Source organism: Phalaenopsis equestris, unplaced genomic scaffold, assembly GCF_001263595.1.
Source record: "Phalaenopsis equestris unplaced genomic scaffold, ASM126359v1 Scaffold000316, whole genome shotgun sequence".
Classification (NCBI taxonomy): Eukaryota; Viridiplantae; Streptophyta; class Magnoliopsida; order Asparagales; family Orchidaceae; genus Phalaenopsis; species Phalaenopsis equestris.
Window position 1 is genome coordinate 253772 of NW_018164758.1, and position 6932 is coordinate 260703.

The 6932-nt window shown below is 36.2% G+C and overlaps 1 protein-coding gene across 1 annotated transcript in view; it reads right to left on the reverse strand.

The window, feature by feature from the left end:
- LOC110025621 (putative pentatricopeptide repeat-containing protein At3g08820) overlaps positions 1-6932 on the reverse strand; it is a 22945-nt gene that overhangs the window by 8433 nt on the left and 7580 nt on the right. The window lies entirely within an intron of this gene.

A 6932-nucleotide genomic window follows, 5' to 3' on the forward strand; every position in this document is an offset into this window, starting at 1 on the left:
TTGGCTGCTTGATGTATGTTATGGTATGTACTCGTCCTGATTTGGCTCATGTTGTTAGTCAAGTCTGCAAATACATGGCTAAATCTGGAAGGCGACATTGGGAAACAGTTAAGTAGATTTTCAGGTATTTGAAGGGCACTGTAGAACATGGAATTATTTTTGGCAGTCAGAAGAATGATCCTTCAGTTGTGGGGTACGTTGATTCAGACTACGCAGGTGATTTGGATGGCAGAAGGTCTACAACTGGGTATGTGTTTACTCTTGGTGGAGGGCCTATATGTTGGAAATCAACAATTCAGTCTATTGTGGCATTATCTACAACTGAAGCTGACTACATAGCAGTAGTTGAAGCTGCTAAAGAAGTCTTATGGCTTGTTGGACTAGTAAAGGAACTGGGCGTTGAGCAAGGTGGAATTCAGTTGCATTGTGATAGTCAGAGTATTATCTATCTGGCTAAGAACCAGATGTACCATGCGAGAACCAAGCACATTGATGTCAGGTATCATAAGATCAGAGAGCTGATTGCTTCGCTAGATCAGAGAGCTGATTGCTTCTTGGGAGATACTATTGCAGAAGGTTCATACTGATGAGAATGCAGCTGATACGTTGACCAAGCCAGTTACTATCAACAAGTTCTTGCATTGCTTGGACTTGCTGAATATTTGCAGTTGCTAGAGAAGCATGGTGGCCCAACCCACAGTGGTGCAGGTGTAACTCCCAAGCATTTTTCTCCTAAGGGGCTGGATATTCGCCAAGGTGGAGATTTGTTATGGTATGACTCATATACCATATAGGGACAGATGTTGGATCGAAGAGGAGCGGAGCGGAAGAATCTGTCCAAATTAGGAAGTTACGTGAGTTGGGGTGCGGGGGCAAAGCCCCACGGTATGGTGCAGGGGTAATACTTTAATTACATATTTTGCTTAGGGTTTACTCCTGAAACTATAAATAGGTCTGTTAGTAACCCCAGGAAGTATCCATGATTTCTGTAAACTCTTTTCTGAATATTGAAAGTAACTCATCGCTCTGCTCCCGAGGACGTAGGCATCTTTGCCAAACCTCGATAAATCTCTGTGTTCTTTTGGATTTGTGTCGATTACTGTCTTCTTCGTCCTAATTTTCTTTGCCAGCTAAGCAAAGAAAAGGTAGAGCTTTGCTTGACTACTAAAGAAAAAAATCTTCCTTTAGGTCCACACATTTCTTTAATTAAAGCCCTTGAATAACAAATCACGGCTTATATATAATTGAATTTTCAATTTGGAATCATTTTCTATATTTAAAGATTCATGGATAGCTAACTCTTTTCCCTTTTAGTTAATAACAACAACAACCCTTGGCTTTATCCCACTAAGTGGGGTCGGCTACATTTATCCTTTTTTCTCCATTGTGTCCTATTGAGTGTATTTTCATTTAATGCTAATAAACTGGGATCATTTTTAATGCAACAAATCTAAGTCTCTTTAGGACTACCTCTATGTTTCTTAAAATAAGTCAAATCAAAAATATATGCTCCCCCACATTAAACATTAGATGGTAGAAATTTAATGTGACCAAACTCTTTTCCCTTATAGTTAGTCGGAAAAAAGAAAATTCAAAACTTCATTCTTATAGAGATTCTTGCTCCTACACTATAATTGTGTTCCGTAACTCTAATTTTACTTGTTCTTGACAATTCACAATGAGTGGATGGTTTCATAGCTCCAATAACTCATAGCAAAAGTTAACATTTGAAAATAAGAGGAATCCTTATCGTCATAAATATGAGGTGGTCTAATCTACCTCTTAGACTTATGAAAATTAATTCTTTGTTCAAGAAATAATTGGATTGTCTCCAACTAAATAAAGGAGGGATAAGCCATTGCGCTATTAAACATTGGATTGTCTCCAACAAATCAACATCAAGAATGGATAACGAACGAAACATCACCAAAATTGGCGTCAAAATATTTCAATTGCCATCGAAGTAGTTCAAACATCATTGGATCATAAAACAATCTACAACATCACATTTAAAGTGTCATAAATGCTTTAGAAAGGCAACTTGATGAAAACCAAAGTTGTCAAATGTGAAAACATGTAAAACTGAGCCAGAGTGCTTCCAACGGCATCGAGACTGCCTGAACAATGTTGATCATAAAATTGACTATGCATTCATGCTGGCAGGATTGAATTTTACTTCACCATTTGCAAACCTTGAAACTGATTCTGTAATAATAGCCAAGCCTTTTTAAAGTATGCATTGCAGCAATCTTACATAATAATGTTTCATGCAATGATTGTTGAGTGAAGAAGAGTGCCTAGGGATTCCCATTTCTATTTTCCTTCAATCTTGCTTCATCTTAAGCAAGATCTGGATATAAATTTTCAATCAAGTCTCAAAGTTCTTAGAACATAAATAAAGTATTCATATTAATACTCTAAAACTCATAACTTTTCCTTTAAATTTTGGCAATAATATGTTAAATTATGCTCATACAACTCCCATTTTGCAGCAATCTTAAATTTATACTTGGTGAAAATCCATGTAAAGGATATAACCTGGTGTAAATTTTGAAAATTGATCCTCAGGAGTGAAGGCTTCAAATCAACATACTGCATGGACAGGGAGGAACTAAAGATAGGAAAGAAAAGAAAGCGAAGTGGAGAATAAGTGCTATGAATTACCATATTTTATGCGGTTTGAGTTTTTGGCATGCATCCGCTGCGAAGTGAGGGGATGATTCCCCTATGACAACAACAACAACGAGCCTTTGTCCCACTAACTGAGGTCGGCTACATGAATTGTTTTTCTCTATTGTGTCCTATTGAGTGTCATATTTTCAATTAATTATAATAAATTAAGATTATTTTTATACAATATGCCCAAGTCCTTTTAGGTCTACCTTGTCCTTTCTTAACATAAGAATAAATATGAAAGGAGAAAAAATACATCATACTAGGAAGTTCACCTCTTCTCCTTGGAAAAGAGAAGGGCAGAGGTGAAGAATATAATATACAGATTGTTTCATCAGGGGAGCCATGATCATTTCTAAGGCCTAAACTATACATATTTATACACACAATAAAATGATCCTCTTAGCCATCTTAGCCATAGAAAACAGTTAGAAAACAGTTTGTTGAAACACTTAAATATTAAAAATTAGTTAGAAGGCAACACCCGGGCCTCATACCAAAACTGTTAAAAGAATCAATAATTTAAAACACAAAAGGATGTTCTTCGCACTGAGAACAGAAAACAAGCAGGAAATAAGTGATCCAAACTACAGTTCGTGTTCTCATTAGATAAACAACACTTATATAAACATTTAAATACCACAAATTATAGGCATTCTCAATCGTAAAAACATTATTCAAATCAATTTTCAGCAGTAGTTTCCGTGACAATACTTAAAATAACTGAGATCATGTTCACAAGAAAATTCATATAATATTCTGTAAGTTTAATGAATTTCAGCGTATGTGATCAAAGCTACATCAAATGTGAATGCTGGAACTGAATGGACTTCCATTATTTTTTAAACAATGGTATCAAAACTAAATGTTAATACTGGCATACCAATTTTTTAAGGCTACATAAGCTTTTGCATCATCATCATCATCATTACCAAAAAACTAACTAAAAATTGCGAGAAGAAAAAAACTAGAGAAAACAGTAACAAGTAAATAGTTACTGGCAGCAAAAGTAACCTATATAAAGCAAGGGTAAACCATAGCGGAGCTGAAAATTTTTCCAAAGCGGTTAGTTCCCTTCAATTGAATAGCTGCAGATGACACCTACAGGAAATGTTGTCGTTCCAATGGATGTATGTCATCTAAGAGGTTGAACCAGTAATACATGAACAACTGTAAGAAACTATGCAGTCCAGCCCAAGATTCTGAAAAGAGTGATTACATTCTTATTCACATTTTCTTGTATAAGAACAATAGACAAATTGATAACCTTTAACACTCAAATCTATGGTATGAATTATAGGGTTATATTTTAGCTCAGCATTTCTCATCTTCCAATACACATAAATGAATCTATGAAGATCTCTTCTACATAATTTTTTTTCTCCATTTTGTCTTATATAGTGTCATATTTTCATTTAATTCTAATAAATTGAGATCATTTTTATGCAACAAATCCAAGTCTCTTTAGGACTACCTCTACCTTTTTTAACATAAGTCAAATCTAAAACATATGCTCCCCCAACTAGATCATTAGATGGTTGACGTTTAATGTGAACAAATTCTTTTCCCTTATAGTTAGTTGAAAACAAAAATTCAAAACTTCATTCTTATAGAGATTCTAGCTCCTAAACCATTACTGTGTTCCATAACTCTAATTTTACTTGCTCTAGACAATTCATAATGAGTGGATTGTTTCACAGCTCCAATAACTCATAGCAAAAGCTAACATAATAAAATAAGAGGAATCCTTATCATCATAAATATGAGGTGGTCTAATCTACCTCTTAGACTTATGAAAATTAATGCTTTGTTCAAGAAATAATGGAATTATCTCCTACTAAATAAAGCCATTCTGATTGTTGACCTCCATAATATGATCCACAAAACAAATCAACATCAAGAATGGATATCGAACAAAACATCACAAAAATTGGCGTTAAGATATTTCAATTGCCATCGAAATAGTTCAAACATCAATGGGTCATAAAACAAACTACTTCATCACATTTAAAGTGTCATAAATGCTTTAGAAAGGCCACTTGATGAAAATGAAAGTTGCCAAATGCGACATCATGTAAAATTGAGCCAGATTGCATCCAATGGATCGAGACTGTCAGAATAAAGTTCTTCATAAAATTGACTATGCATTCATGCCGGCAGGATTGAATTTTACGTCACCATTTCCAAGCCTTGAAACTGAATCTGTAAAAAAAGCCAAGCGTTTTTTTGAAATATTCGTTGCAGCAATCTTACAGAATAACGTTTCATGCAATGATTGTTGAATGAAGAAGAGTGCCTAAGAATTCCTCTTTCTATTTTCCTTCAAACTTGCTTCATTTTAAGCAAGATCTGGATAGACATTTTCAATCAAGTCTCAAAGTTCTTCGGACATTGTTGACCTCATTTTTGTGAGGTCTTGTCTTCTCCTCCTTAGAGCCTAGATTCTAGCTCTAGAAATTCCTATTGACCATCTTAGAAAACTAGAATTGAGACTCACCCTTCTAGAAATTCTAGCCAATTCCTATTTTCCTTTGATGTCTAGCATCTTTGGCACAAGACCATCGTCTTATGAACGAGCGGTTATGGGTTATTTTGCGAAGACTCAAGGGAAGAGTTCCTGATAGGACTTCAAGCCTTAGGAAAACATCGTCACGACCTTTTTCGTCACATACACACATCAAATACACAAAGTTCACGAAATTGCACCAAATCGGACTTCAATTAAGCCCAAAGGACGGGTGAAAATGCGAACTTCTCCGGATGACCTCCGACGACAAATTGGACCGCGTCAACGCGTCCGGGATACCCATTTTGGTAGGAAAGGACACCCATATTGCCATAATTTCGACACGAGAAAATTGGCATGCAAATCGATGAATTTGTCAAAACGACTTCCGATGGCGAAACGAACCTCGCCAACGCGTCCGGAACTTCAAAATTACCTAAAAATGATATCATTTTTTTTTGCTATGTTTTGATGCGTGAGTGAAACACAAATTAAAATTTTATTTTTCAAAATATTAAATATTTTCTTAAATCATATTCATATTAAACCTAAATCTTATTTAGGTTCTCACCCGCTCCCTTAACCAAACATTTTCGGCCCCGCATTCGACTCAATCCCGCGGCATTCATTTTCCTCTCCCTCGACCGAGACCTGCTCGGGTGTGTCGTGCCCTAGCTCCCGCAATTTCATTTGGGCGTGGATCGATCGAGCGATGCCGCCGAGCCCGAGCTTCTTCTCCTTTCCTCTGTCATTCGTACTTGCGGCTCGTCTCTTCGATTTCTGCTCGACCGAACGGCTTCCCAATGGTGAAACTCCATCTGGCCGGCTCTTCCTCTGCCCTAGGCTGCATTTCCTCTTGCCTTAAATCTTTCTCCTCCTCTATCCTCACACGATTTGCTTACCAGGGTGGCTGGTAGGTGGTTATTCTTCTACTCTAATGCTTATAAAACCCCATTTGGGGGAAAATCAAAGGTTGGCCGAAATTTGGAGAGTGGGGGAGGTGCTGCCAAAATCTTTTCTAACTAACACTTTTCTTCTCATCTTTTGTGGCTTGGGAGTTGTTAAAAAAAATTTTAAGGAAGAAAGAAAAAGCTCTTGAGGAAGAAGAGTATTGTCGGAATCCTCTTTAAGCTAGAAATTTCAAAAGCTTGTGACGTGGAGCATTTGTAGTGGTCTTTTCTTTAGTCATTCTTATAGGTTTTATTTCAAATCTGTTGAAAGAGGCATTCTTCTTCCTCTCCTCTGTTTTTGTTGTCTTGCTCGAGATATGCCGTTGGAAATCTTGAAATAAAAAAAATGTTTGCAAGAATATTCACTTAGGGTAGTGAGAAATGAAATATACACATATGGATCATTTTTTTATTTTCTTTAATTGAAGCATTTGAAAGAATGGTTAGGATAAGGTAGAAATGCACCTTTATTCCTTTATGAATGTCTATGGAAAAACATGTTTGAGGGCTATCTCTATTATTTTCATTGCTTGAAATGTTAGAAAGTAAGAAATGCATGTTGAAAATTATTTTATGAAGTGAGAAAAATGCATTTGGGGCTTAGGTAACCTATCTCTTCACTTTCTATTCAATCAATGCCCTTTTGAAACGCATGAGATGCACGCGTTAGTATGTGCTTTGATTTAGGCACATGTTGTGTGTAAGGTTGCTTCCACTAGCATATTATTCCATTTATTTGAGGTTCACTTTATGAAGTGTCCAAAGCATTTTGTAGAACTGCAAATGATTCATGGGTTTTATAG